Source organism: Nyctibius grandis, chromosome 4 (assembly GCF_013368605.1).
Source record: "Nyctibius grandis isolate bNycGra1 chromosome 4, bNycGra1.pri, whole genome shotgun sequence".
In the NCBI taxonomy this organism is placed as follows: domain Eukaryota; kingdom Metazoa; phylum Chordata; class Aves; order Nyctibiiformes; family Nyctibiidae; genus Nyctibius; species Nyctibius grandis.
In genome coordinates, this window is record NC_090661.1 from 62,471,417 (window position 1) to 62,484,052 (window position 12,636).

General features: G+C 41.4%; 1 protein-coding gene across 5 annotated transcripts in view; it reads left to right on the plus strand.

Moving 5' to 3' along the window:
* The first annotated feature begins 7,695 nt into the window (after positions 1-7,695).
* KLC1 (kinesin light chain 1) overlaps positions 7,696-12,636 on the plus strand; it is a 49,369-nt gene continuing 44,428 nt past the window's right edge. For all 5 annotated transcript variants that reach the window (XM_068400247.1, XM_068400249.1, XM_068400248.1 and 2 more), the window contains exon 1: positions 7,696-8,062. The gene's annotated coding sequence lies outside the window, so the exon portion shown is untranslated. The remainder of the gene's footprint in view (positions 8,063-12,636) is intronic.

The following is a 12,636-nucleotide window of genomic DNA, read 5'->3' on the forward strand; positions in this document are numbered from 1 at the left end:
AGAATATCTGTGATGATCTACATACTGATGAGGTAACTGCCTTCTTAGCCAGTTTCTGCATAAATTACAACTTACCTAAATTGAGTCTAGCCTTTTAGGCACAAGGAAAACCTTCAGAACATGATGTGATGCAGCAGTATCTGCCAAACTTGACAAATTAATAGCATCCCCTCACTGTGGGTTTTTTTTTTATATACTGGTTTCTAAAACACCTATACACAGATGTATGAGGAATTCCTTTCTTCAGACATTGACACCTACAAGGCTAGTTTCTAAGGCCTCCTTTCACATTGCCTAATACAGGGAGTATACTAAGTGTGGATGGGCTAGGTTATAGATGGACCCTGTGGAGGTCCTGGGCAGAACTGTCACATGGAAGCCAGGTCCTTGTGGTTGTCTAAATCACACAGGGAGCAGGGAATACTATAGGATTGGGAAGGCACAAAGAAGATTTAAAACCATTCTCTCAACTCCTTCTCATCTGGGTTATCAGACTCTGTTTTAGACCTTTTGGAAACTGTCCACAGATTGAGTTCTTCAAGAATATTTGGTCTCAAGTAACTCACAGACAAGCCTGTGGAGATAAAACACACCATCCATCCTGTAGGAGTGAATTGTGCAATCATCTCACTCATGTTTTAAGTCTAAGACTTGATAGCAGTGATGTACATATCTTGTTTTCTTCTGTATCATTGTGAAGATACAGAAGAAGTGAAGAGTGTATCCATGGCATGTGTTTGAACTTAATACCTTTCAATGGATTTCTCTGTGAACTGGCAAGAAAATGTTTCATTAAAACAGATTAAAAAAAAAGAAATAATTACAACAGAAAAGGTAGGAATTACAACATCTGAAACTGAAGCAAAAACTTCACAGTACATACTTGCTGTGGGAAGAAGGAGGCAGCAAGGGGAGAGAATTCATATCCAAACCCCTGGGAATAAGATAATTTCTCCTTATCCTGCATCAGCTCTATTTCCCAGGAGACAGGATGAGGAACAAAATACCTAGCGCAGGCAGTTCTGTCTCCTATTGATTTCTAGAGTGACTCTGCCCTTCTCAGCCCCACGTACTGTATTCTATCCATCTGGCCACAGGCAGATTCACAGCAGCCATTTTCTATAGAGACATAATTGGCCATTGGCACAGAAGCTACAGAAACAGTTGTCACACAGCAGAAACATTTCCATTTCCCTTCCCCTTGGGGCAAACTGTATTACCATTAATTCCTCAGTCCAGTGCAGCTGAGTACTGCCTTGGTTTGAACACCCCCTCAACCAAGGCAAACTCCAACAATGAAAAGCTGATGTAAAATGGCCGCCCATAAAAAAGGAGAAATTCCAGTCAGCCTTGGATGCCAAGTGAATTTGGTGTAATTCCATATAGAGTATTAGTTGAGGTAGAGAGAAAAGCATTTAACAGAAGAACTGAAAGGGGGATAAGGGTTTGGCAATTACTGCGGCATGTGCAGAAAAGGAATACATCAAGTGAAAGGGAGGTTACTGATAAATCAGACTTTGGAACAATCGTTTTCAATAGTGACCAGAGCAGAAACAATTGCAGCACATTAGGCTTCAGAAAGATCAAGAAAATGGGAGCAGCAAAGGGCGAGTTGAATAATCATAGAGATGTAGAATCTCTCTTAAAGAGATTAAGAGGTCTGTTTGTTCAGCCAAGCAAATTGATGGTCAGGAGGAGAGAAAGGAGTGCAGAATCTCCTAGACAGGTGAGTGGAGGAAAGACCAGCTAAGAGGGTTACCCAGGGAAGAATCTTCTTTCTCTACAATAATTTAATCAAATGTATAAAAGAGAAATGTTACATTTGGGGACCTTTTTAGAAATGCAAACACGTAGAGAAATGGGGCTAATCACTAACAAGGGAAATGAGCTGGAAAGAAATGACACAATTTGGCACAATGTCTGTATGTATATATTACCCTTGAGACTGAACACTGGAGGAGTGAGGTTCTTGGGCAGGAAGGGCAAGATGCCTGCTTGGTTTTCCATAGAGTTGGATAATTACATTTAGAAAAAGACCAGATGAGGTGGTTATCTGTAATGCCTTGTAGACTTTTGAGACTTAGTTCTCTTTCATCAGTTGGTGCGAATTTCTACTTGGAAAAGGTCACGTATGGGCATACTCTGGCTTTTGCATTTCTTGTGATTAGCATATGCATGAGCTTTAGTAAAAGGCAGCATCTCAAAAATCACAACTTCCTTCTTCTATACATGTATTTAGGAATCTTAGTGAGAATAAAGGGAATACATCTTCTATAGCTCCTTGAGGAAGCACCAGTTTCCCTGGTGCTGAGACAAGTTTATGTCCCAGTCTGTGCCTCTGCCTAATGTCAGCTGGAAAAACGAATGCCTTTCTTACACTTTCAAAGATTCACTTCTCAAAAAAAGAAAAATCTCATACTGGTTAATGATATTATCCCAGATTTACACTGATGTGTGACTGAAATTAAAATCACAGCCCTCACAGGTTTTTTTTAGGGAAAAAGCACTTTTCATAATGAAACTCTGGAGAAGTTCATGGGGAAAAGGTACCTAAAAGTCTCCTTTGCCATGGAAAAAACCCTACAATAACTACCAAGATTATCAAGGTAAGAGTCTCACCTAATCTAATTGCAAGTAATCTGTCAGCAAAGCCTGATGAGTGAGCAAATCTCCATAAAGGAATGCTGACACACCATACAGGTAACAAACAGAAAGGGAAGGAGATAATGTAAGTAGTAATAAAGCAGGCACATAAAAATCAGTAGAGCTGATTCTTTTGTCTTCTGCTTTCAGCTGAGTATTCCTGGGTTTGAACACAGACTACCAAAGATTTTGTGTTTGGAAGAATCTGTTTGTTGTGTTTGTGGAATAAACTTTTTTCCTATCAGTATTAGGCCTTATCCCAATAGAAAGGTAAAGAAAGGGAGCACAGTCATAGTCGGGAAGTAAAGATATGGAGGGCAAAGAGTAGTACTGTCACACACTGCAGGTTCTTAGCTAGTAATGGCCAAGACTGTGATATTCCACCAACAGTGATTTTTTATTTCCTCTGAAGGATTTAACACACTTCTGCAATGGTTCAGTGACTGAGGTAGGTGAATACAGAAATAAATGTAACTTCCTGTGACTCATATGCAGTGATTAATAATTCTCATAACATTGAATGAGCAACTGAAACCCCAAGAGAGAATAAACTAATGGAAAAGTGAGAGTATAGAGGAGGGAAAGGAGCATAAATGGAATGCTATCTGTCTTCATGTATAAGCACCAGAGGTCATGCAGAGTGATATGGAGAAGAGAGTCTTTCCAAACTAGAAAGGTGCTGGTAGTTAACTATCAGCTGACTACAGAACATGGAAGCAAGTAAGGAAGAAAGTTGCTTCATCTTTCAATGAAATGAGAGGTATGGCAGAAGCAAAGAAGGAACAGAAATTGCTGGTTGAGCATAGTGAGTATCTATTGGTGTGAGCATTCCCTCGTAGACGTGGGAACCTACTCCTTGAATGCAGGGAGTAAAGATACAAGTCTATTATCATAAGCTCTACTCTGCAAACCTTTAACCTATTGGGAATTTTGATGCTTAAAAATAGGATCTTGGAAAATACTGACACTGTCTGTAAATTCATATAGTACAGAGTATTATAGTTTGTCAAAGGGTGCAATTCTTAGCTCCTTGAGAAGATCACAGTGGAAATTGGGATATATAAATATAGCTGCGTTGCTGAAATTGTCTAGCATTTCTCTTTATGTTCATATTAATATTGACATGCAAATTCTCTAACAGTTTCTAGCATTCAAGTGGTTACTTCAACTGTATTACCTGAGGGTTTTAAGTCTGTTTTTCATAATAGAACTGTTTTAAAGCTAACTGAAAGGGCTTCTTAAAACCTTTCAGTATCTTTTGAGCTTTAACAATAGCACTGCTCTGTAATAGCTGGGAGATGAGAAGAATTTTGGTTAGCAAAATGTTAATGTCCAGTGTGAGCATCCTGCTCTGTTTAAAAAAAGTAACAGTAATTAACTAATGAAATGGCCTGTTAAGAGTTGAATTAACACTGCATGCTTTATTTCCTTCTTCTCTGTGGATAGAAAACGGCAGGGAAAAGGATATTGGCTTTCATTTGTCACAGCTTTCTAGAAATCCTTGTGACTCTGAAAAAGGAGAATTCACTTGCATGTAAATAAAACTTATTGGCTTGGGAAACAGGATCATGATCAGTGTTTATTTTACTTGTCAGGGCAATGGTTGGACTCGATGATCCCAGAGGTCTCTTCCAACCTGAGTGATTCTGTGATTTTACTTAGTACTTTAGTACCAGCAGTGGGTTCCCGATGGTATGTTCTGGCATCTTGACTATGACAATGAGTCATGTTAAACAAAATACAGTCCTTTAAAGTGCCTGAACTCCCTGATAACAAGGTAGCTCTGCATGCAGTAATTACACATAGGCACAAAGGAGTTAGTTAGGCTAAAATTGTGTCTGGGACTGCGTACTTGACACTTTTGACTCGAGCACTGATTTTTTCAGTAAAGGACGTTCTTGTAGGAAATACAAACTAAAAGCATATGCAACTGTCAAGTGATTGTGATGAAAAGCCAGACAGGTTGCTGAATCTGGCCTTTCAATATTTATTATCGACAGGATGCTTTTAAACAGCACTTTAGCAGCAGTGGAAATGACTCCAATGTGGTGCTTTATTGTAGCCCATATTTATAAAATGAAGTCATAGATTAGATTTTAAAAACTTTTGTCTCTTTTGGAGGAAAGATCCTCTATGCCAGGAGGATAATTTTTTTTAATAAGAATGATAAAATAAAATGACCCACACTTCTTAAATGAAGTGAACCTGAATTTCTTTACAGAGGCTTGCTCTATTTGTGGATGTCAGTCAAACTGAATCCTAGTTTGCTGCGTGTATTTCTCACACTGTTGCACCTCAAAACCTAAGAGCTTTGTGCTGCATTAGTTGAACTGTTTGCTTTTTTCTCTCCCACTGTGAATTACAAACCTCCCTCTCTCTTCTGGGACAGGAGGGAAATGGGTATACTGAGAATAAAGAATCCAGCACTGTAAATAATCTGCTTTGGGGTTTTGTTTTAATGTCCACTCAGATGTCTGCAGAAAACCACGGTGACCTTGTTGGTGGCAGACAAAGAATATTCTAGAGACAGCACGTCTACATCACTTCATCCTAAAAGCAGGGCATATAGCATAACTAGTTCCCTAAGAGAAGATGGAAATGTGGGCAGTAAATAGTTTTTAATTGGATAATCCTTATGTAGATGGGACAGGAAAAACAAGATCCAAATGGAGAGGAACTCTTCTGAAATTTCAAGTCAGGCAGAAGCTTGAGGAAGAAGCACGCTCATCAAGTCTCTTCTGTGTCTCTCTTCTGCGTCTGTTCTTCTGCTGTGTGACATAAACAGAGGGGAGTAATACTGCACTTTAGTTCCATGGAGCTAATCAACCTTCCTGCAGGAGGGAGCTTATAGTGTGGGCTGCTTATGTGGGACATTGCCAGCATGCACATATGTGATTAGCCAACGTATTAAGAATCAGGGTCATAGCTGGAGCAGTTGCTTTGTTCAGAGATGCTCAGATCCCTTGGGTAAGCAGCTAATTGCAGGAAATCTTTTAAAGCAAATGTGTGATAGGAAGAAAGCAATGAATATTGTTTATTCAAAAGACAGGAGTGGTTCCTTTGAATCAGTTCTCTTGCATAATTATGTAATTAGGGCATGTTCTATTTTTAATTAAATCTCTTGCATATTCATGAAAATACTCTGAACCTGTGGACTAATTGGCATGACTCTTACTTTTAAAATGTAGTTTGTATAAGGAATGCCCTTCAATCTTTTTTCCCCCTTTCGTATTACTGTGCAAACACGTATTTCACATTCTTATACATAGTTAGCCTGTATTGCCTTTCAAAACTAAAGTATTATGGTAAACCATTAATACAAAATTGCCAGAAAAATGTTTTAAATGCAGATGAAGAACACAAGAAGTTGCTGCTCTGAAATACCAGTATCACAATTGTTCTTTGTTGGATAATTTGACCTGTGTAAGATATCAATCAATGACCGGTATTCAGAAAGTATACTTCAGTTCGCTCAGCTTTTCAAATCCAATGGTGACTCTGTATTTGCAATCTGCAGACAATCCATGTTCCCCTAACTTTGTTTTGTTTCTTGTGGACTTCTGTGATTCTTCCTGTTCTTCTGCCTCTGTGACAACAGCATTAGCTTTGATTCCTCTCCGACTTCCTGCTTCTTCGTAGGAGTCTTGCTTTCTCACCTGACTCTGGTTTTCACGTCTGCCATTTTTTAGACTCGCTCAATGTTGTATGTGAGGGCAAACAGATATAAGCCTTGCTTTCCTTGTGTATTTTAGATATTAGCATTTAGGTGAAGCTGCACATTTTGAATTACGACTATACCTCCATGTTTCCATTTGCTTATGATTCATACCCTAAATGTACTGCAGGAGTTACATAGGCAGTTGGACGAGACGATTGTTGTAGGTCCCTTCCAACCGAACTACTCTATTCTATTGTATGTGGAGCTCAGATGATAATGCACTATAATATTCTGCCCAGACATTAATAATTCTCTCATAAACTTAGGCTGTCACTGTTCCCTGATGATTTCCAATGTACCTTTTACTGCTTTGCTCTATTTAACTGTTTTTTTTTCATCTCAGACCTCAATTCCTTCCATCTTTCATTTCTGGGCTTAACTTCTACCTAGTGGAATATGAAGCAACATGAAGAAAATACTGTGACCATTCTTTCTTCTGTAGTGTGAGCGGGAACGAAATTGGAAGCTGCAAAGAAATAGTTTTTGTGACAAACACCACCAAGTTCTCATGGAAGTCTCATTTTTAGGTGTAAACCTGTAGAGAGTAGGGATCTTTCAGTTAGTTCAATGTGGAACAAAGACAAGGGCACTGAACTATATTAACAGCACATAATTAACCCAGAGGGGTGACCCAGCCTTCACTACAGAATTTGTACTTCAGCCTCAGTTTCCTCTGTGTAACTTGCACCGTAAGCTGGCTGCATGCTGTAGAGCTCTTCATATGCGTTTGTCCCAGAGGTGTTCAACTGAGACGGAAGCATGAGCTTTATAGACTCTACTGCCAGCCTGCTTTACAGAAGCAAAACCCTCAACTTCTTTCCAGGACGCTCAGAACAACCGACACGAAAAGCACCTGCGGCAGGACCCTCCTCTGGAGCAAAACCGCCTCGGTGTCACCGGAGGACGCCTTGAGGAAAGGCCGGGTTTTGCTCTCCGCTGACACACCCTGCAGCAGACAAGGCCTCAGCGCGGCCCCCGCCCGTCTCCCCCGGCAGCCTCGCGGATGGGGCCTCGCCCCTGAACGCCTTCCCTCAGCATCCCTCCTCTCCCCCCGAGGAGAGGGCCTCTCCTCCGTGCCGAGGGGGGCCGGCCCCGCGCTGCCGCGGCGGAGCAGCAGGCGGGTGCCGCGCTGGAGGGAGGCCGGGCCGGGTGGGGGCCTGGGGACCGCTGCGCTCCCCCTTCTCCTCCTGGGGGGAAGGGATGACGTCATGGGGGGGTGGTGGGAAAGAAGGGCGCGCGGGGGCTTGGGAGAGAAGAAGGGGGAGCCGCCATGTTGGGCGGGGCGGTGGGTGGGAGGGATGGGACCGCGGGGCGGGCGCAGGGGCGGTGGCAGCGGCGGCAGCAGGAGCCGGGGCGGCGGCGGCTCCTTGCAGCTGTCAGCGCCGGCTCCTCGGAGTGCTGGGCCGCCCGCCGACCACCGCAGCCGCCGAGCTGAGCCGGGCCTGTCAGCGCCTCGGGGGAGACGCTGAGGGCACCGCGGTGCCGACCCGCTTCCTTCCTTCCCTCTCCTCTCCTCGGTCTTCTCTCCCCCCTCCTCCCGCCCCCCCAAAAACCCTTTTCCTTCCTCCCTTCCGCCCGCCCATCGCTGACATCCTCCTCCGGTCACCTCCTCTCTCCCCCCCCCCACCCCGCCCCGGGCTGCGCGGCCCCCGCCGCCTCTGCGAGCGCTGCGCACATCGTCCGAGCCTGCAGCACCGAGCGGTGAGCGGGGGGAGCTGCCCGCGCCCGGGGCCGGCCCTGCCGGGGGGTGGGGGTGGTGTATGTGCGTGTTTTAATTATTTTGCCTTTTTATCTGCCGTTACGCAAAAAAACCCAAAAGGCTGCGCGGGCCGGCTGGTCCCCCGGCAGCGCCGCTGGCAGCCGCTTCCCTGCGCGGAGGGTGGGGTGGGGTGTTTTTTTTGGGGGGGGGGGGGTGTGTGTTTTGGCGTGTTTTGTGTAAAGCTCTGTCAGTTACACTCCCCGCTCGGCTGCGGGAATGAGGAGGAGCCCCCCCGGCGGGGATGGGGATCGGCTCGGCTTTGTCCCCTTCTCCTCTCCTGGCTGCCGTCGGTGCTGCGGCTGGGGCCGGGCGCCGCCCAGGGAGGGACCCCGGGCAGAGCCGGGGGCTGAGGGAGGCAGCCGGCCTCGCCCCTCTGCGAGCTCGGCTCGGCTCCCTGAGGCGTGCGACCCTTTGTTTTTACTTCGCGGACTTCGCCGAGGTGGTTTTATTCTGTTGCTAATTCGGAAATGGGGAAAGACGAGGCGGGGACAGCTCTTCCTCGGGTTTTGTAAATAGTGCCCGGATTTATGTATTGTAGGTCACCTACCGTGCTGCAGTCGGAGGGGATTTTAGACTTGGGTCTTGACCAGATTTCTATACTTCTGAAATAAGGAAGGAAAGCATTGATTGAGAACACGTTATTCTAGGAAAATGACTTGAATATGTAACCGACTTAGTTGATAACTCTATCTTTAGGGCAGAGATTAATTAGAGAGACACTTAAAAATCTTACTTATTCTGGCTTCGTGTTTCTAATATTTTTAGGTAGAAAGACGCTTGCTTTCTAGATCTGCATAGCAGTTGTCTGTCATCACAAAAAGGAGCTTCTTGGCTCCTTATTGAATTCTGTGTTCTAAGCAGATTGAAGCATATTTTAGTGACCAAAGCAGCATCAGCTAGTGTAATGCTACCGCCTGGTTTTTTGAAGGCTACTAAATCAATGATGGTGCTCTTACTCTTCCCCCTCCCCTCCCCCCCCCGGTTAATCATTTCCATTAGTGTGTATGACTTAAACGTAGCAGCAGTACTCAAGTACTGGTCATGGAATTAGAAAATAAAAACAGCTAGAAAAAAGTGAAAGTTTGTTTTTATAGTTTGCTTTGAACAGCAAAATGGTAAGCAAATGTCATTCATGATATCAAGTACTTTCACAGTTATACATAAAAATACATAAAATGAAGACCATTAAAATGTAATTTTTGTGTTCTTGCGATGGGCAGAAGGTTTAGTAACAATTACTCTGGGAAGTAATTGTCTCTTTCACTTCCACTTTTGTATTTGCACTTCACTTAAATAGGAAACTTATGCCCAAAGGGTGTGCATTGAAAGCTAAAAAGGAACCTTCGAGATTTAGACAGTTTAGCATTTTAATTGAAAAAAAAAACAAAACCAAAAAAACCCAACCAAACAAACAAAACCCAACAAAACTAAAAACAACACCTTTTTGAATGCACAATTGATTTCAAACTCTTTTGGAAAATAGCTTTATTTTAATTGATTATGAATTCCAAAGCTTCAGTGAAACATGATAGAGGATATTGTAATCCTAGGATTATAGATACAATTGAAAGTAACACATTCAGCATTTACTGGCAGCAGAGAGAAAGCTGATCCATCTGGTGATTCTGAGCAGAAGACATTGTATTTTGTAAGTCACTTGCACAATTTTTTTTGTGAACGCATGGTTTAACAGAACCTTTTTGTGAAATTACAACAGATCTGGAGAACTCTAGCAGTTCCATTTAGATATGCATTTTATACAATGCAGAACCATGTGAGTAAATGCAGGGAATTTAAATTGTTGGTTCCTGAAACTCGCACAACAATGCAGTATCACTTCTGCATCATGTTGCAGTTAAAAGTTTGGCAGCCTTTCTGTTTCCGAAGGATGATGATGGAACTGGACAATTCCAGTAATGAGAAATTCTAATAGCACTTCGAACATGGATGCTCTTTACTTTCTAGTCAAAGAAAACATGCTATCATATGTAAGTTACCCCCCAAAGCCCTGTGAAATAGCCTCAGTTACTGTTTCAGATTGCTATGATATGCTAACAGTGCCTTATTAATGGAAACAGATTTTTAAAAAGATCTGTGTTTGACAAAAGAGGAATTGCATACAAAATTGTGAATTAAGTTTGCAGGAGTCCAGAACACGATCTTCTGAATGTTTTTCACATACAAGAATCAAAATAATACTGGGCAGACACTTAAGGCATATAAGAGCAATTGCTACTTCCTCTGTTTATGAAGGACATAACATGATAATGTCAGAATACCCTCACTTGTGTGCTACTCTTATGCAGTATATCTATATATGTGTGCTTGTATCTGTTTGTGTATACATACATACCTAGATATGTCTCTTATTTAATTGGGAGTTTGGGGAAATATTGTAGCCTCGTGTTCAATGCTGAGTCCATTTAATGCAGCTTCTGTTTCTCTTGAGACATGTGGGCTTGTACAGTTTTTCTTTCATGTCTTCCTCTGCTTGGCTTCTCTCACAGACGTGCAATCAGATTTATTCTGGGATTAATAGCATCTCTTCTAGTGCATAGCTCATGATTATTTTAAAACTTAATTCAGTGTACAAATACTTGTTAAAATAATGTTTTTATAAGTGGAGTGGAAAATAAGGAAATTCAGGTAAATTCATAAATAAGCAAAATGTACTTCTGTATTTCATAATAGCAGACAGTGATGGGGACAAGTGTGATAGGTCTATTTAAATAAACACCCCTTGTAATCTGCCTGCCTCCAGGTGTTTACAACTATTGTAAAAATGGACCGGTTCCATCATCATTGCAATAAAGAGGCTAGTCACAGGCTTTTCTCTTAATTCAGCCTGCATAATACTTTGTGTTTCCAAAATATTTTTAAATTGTTTTATAAGAACACTGTATTTACGTTGACCAAAGTTTAAGAAAATGTTGTTAATTAATTAATATTAACTCTCATTTTCCTCAAAACAAGAACATGACATACAATGTCTAATAGATACTTCACGGTAACCAAGTACCAGTCAAAGACAGATTGTTCATTCTACAAAGAAACTTTTTTTGACTTAAAAATAGAACTGGTTATAATAGTTATATCCTGAGCACAGTTGGCTAAGGTATTTTTGGGGTATTAAGGCTTTCCCAGTAATTTCTTCAGTGAAACGTTTTCCTTTCTGAAAGCAGGCTGTGGAAATAAGTGTGGTTCCTTTGAAAAATTACTTAATCAATAAATGCCTGACCAGAAAAAGGTGCACTTCTGCTGGCTTAGATTTGCTGAGATGCTTTGTTGCCTTCATCTGGGATTTAAATGGTCACTTTGTTAGAGGGTCAGAGCCAGAATTACAGATGCTTTCAGTGATGGAGGAATTATTTCCATAGGGTTTTGTGTGAGGTGCTTTGCAGGCATCAGGCATAAGATGACACTGTAGTTGTGGGGGTTTTTTTGTGCTAGACAATATATTTAATAATGACAGGCTGTATTGGATAGGCAAGCATGAGGACTGAGGGTGTGTGCTTCCAGTACCCATAATGTATATTTGAGAATGTGAACAAAGGACTTGTTCCTCAGACGACGAACACTAAAGCATAGTTAACACTAGATATGCTATTTTTTTTATAATGTATAAAGAAAATTAATCTGATAGTTGGCAGTTTCTTCAGATTCAGCCAGCTAATAAAACAGATGCAAGTAATAGTACCTGTGTGTTGACTTAATCACTGTTTGTTTCTTTGAATCCAGTTTATCTCCCATGGACTCTGCTATTTAATTCTTTTTAGTGCAATCAGAAACAATCTTTATTCTGGAAGCTGTGTTTTGACATGCACATAGAATTAAATTGAATTTATTTTGTCAAATAATTATTATTGGTCATCTTTCTTGTTCAACATTAGGAAGCATGGGATCATGTCATCTTCTATTCCAAATATGCTTTCACTCTGTTGTTGACTTAGACGCACAGATTTTTAACATGGTTTCTCACTATCGGGTCTTGCTTACAGGTAAAAGCAGTAAAATATCTTTTGTGGGTAGACTTAAAAGTGAGAAGTTTCCTATTTTGGTTCTTTTGTAAATATCTGCCATGAAACCCGTTCATTGTATTAAGATTGTGTCTCTGGGATTATGTCAGAACTATAGCTGATTTTATTAAATTTTAAAGTGAATAGAGCAAAGTGTGTAACCAGTCTAGTCAGTAGTGCTGCCCTCCTTACCTATCAGTAGGGTTGGTGGCTAATTATACCCTACTTACTCTGTGATGATAACCCTATATTTGTTGGTATGTACCCCAGAAAACCATTTAAAAAGTTAACGTTGCACTAATTAACATTCAGAAGGTCGAGAAATGTCTGACATAAAGCTGAGCTTTTTGGTACTACTTAATACGTGCTTTTCTTATATTGTGTGTTTTATATATATTCCAGGAAACAAAGTTGTATCTAAAAATCAGTCTTCTTAAAGGACAGTACTTATGTTTTTTGGAAATATTAGGTAACCATATATCTTAATTCTTAGTATTTTG